Source organism: Ochotona curzoniae, unplaced genomic scaffold, assembly GCF_017591425.1.
Source record: "Ochotona curzoniae isolate NIBS_2020 unplaced genomic scaffold, NIBS_Ocur_1.0 contig_4514, whole genome shotgun sequence".
NCBI lineage: Eukaryota > Metazoa > Chordata > Mammalia > Lagomorpha > Ochotonidae > Ochotona > Ochotona curzoniae.
The window spans coordinates 4,345,906-4,347,524 of record NW_024466312.1 but is presented as its reverse complement, the minus strand read 5'-3'; the positions used below and the strand labels follow the sequence as shown (position 1 = coordinate 4,347,524).

Below are 1,619 nucleotides of genomic sequence, written 5' to 3'. Positions count from 1 at the left end.
AATAGTTCTTAGCCAAGTCAGATAAATCCAGGAAAGAGTAAGTGATTCTTAGTGTCCACAAAGAAGGGAGAACTGAAACATGGAGAAATGGGAGTTCACCTGTCAAGTCCCAAGTGGTGGATCTGATACTGCTAGGGACGGGCTAAAGGGAAAACAGGGCAGGAATAGAAACACAAATATCTAAGTTTAAGTACTTATTCTTAAGCATTTGTAGGCTAGCCCAGGGATAAGGCCATAATCATTACCTCAGAGAATGCTAGATCCCAGGTCCTCAGAACATACCTACTTCAAACCACTCACTATAAGTGTGGTAAAGGAAGGCACAAAGAGGAATAGGACAAGTTAAATGTTATGCATTATAATAACAGAAAAGAGTGTTATATTTTTACATCTGATGTTTTTTTCTTCAGCACCATAGTCAGATGGGAATACCTAGGATCTCTACCAGCATGTGTCTGACTCTTCTAGAGACAAAAGATAGACCATTAGTTGGATACAGAAATGAAAATAGCAGTTATTCTCAAAGAAAATTAGCTTTAAGTCCTATGCCAAGATTAACATACTATCGTCCAGCATGCCCTGAATTTCTGGTTAGCACTTTGTGTAAGGAAGAAGGCAGTTGTTTCCCTTCCAGACTGCAAGCTCCGTTGGGTCAGTGAGCAAAGTATACTTAGTTTTTCATCTCTAAAATATGGATATTATTCCTCTTTCAGTAAATTTCTGTATTTTTTAAGAAGCGACTTTCCCTATTGCATTACTCTTCCCTTCAGGTTGCTCATAGATACACTAAGATCAGAGAAGTAGGTAAGTCCATGTCCCCTCCAGGCGAACTAAGTGCAGATCACATGTCTACCTTTATTGAACTGTTACTCCTGATGACTGTGGTGGCTATCCCTTCAAAGAGCCTAGGACAAAGCCAAGAGCTAAGGCAAAATTACATTCAACATTGGGTAATAATATAATAATTAAACAACCTGAAAATCAGGGTCTTGAAAAGAAAGATCAGTGAACTGGAGTGTGAATATTTAGTAAGAATTTTCTTGGAGTTTAAGGCTGGGGAACTTCCTAGGCATACTAGTATTTGCAGAATTTTAAAAAATACAAGCTTTGTGCAGTGACAGTATTGTAGCCAATGAGGTTTACCCGAGGCACAATCATTGCTAATTGAAAACTTTTCCCAAAAAAATACAAAATAAAAAAAACCAAGAAGATTCCATATTTCTCTGCATTGCTACTACAGCAATAAACAGTATACCCTGTAATTAAACTACTCAACAACATATATGGAGTGACATATTAGAGCTTCAGACTTGAGTTGACTGAAGTGTTCAAATCATTGTTTTGCTATTGAGATAAACACAATGCTTGAAGTTTGTGGCCTGAAATTCTTACACTGTGGGAAAGCTGGTTTCAAAGATAATTTGAAGGTTAAATGAGGCCACCACAGCTAGAATAACACAGAATAGCACAGTCTGTACTGAACGTCAATGGGCAAAGGGAATAGATTCACTTGTAGAATCAATTGTTGCATCACAGTCATGTAGTTTGATAGCATTAGCCAAAGATGGTGGCATTAAGTGGAATCCAGTAATCCAGCTGTGAAAAAACCTGCTATGAGC

The 1,619-nt window shown here is 37.9% G+C and overlaps 1 pseudogene; it reads left to right on the top strand.

Annotated features, from left to right (window-relative positions):
* Nucleotides 1-1,103: 1,103 nt before the first annotated feature.
* LOC121160619 lies at nucleotides 1,104-1,186 on the top strand (annotated as a pseudogene).
* The last annotated feature ends 433 nt before the right edge of the window (nucleotides 1,187-1,619 follow it).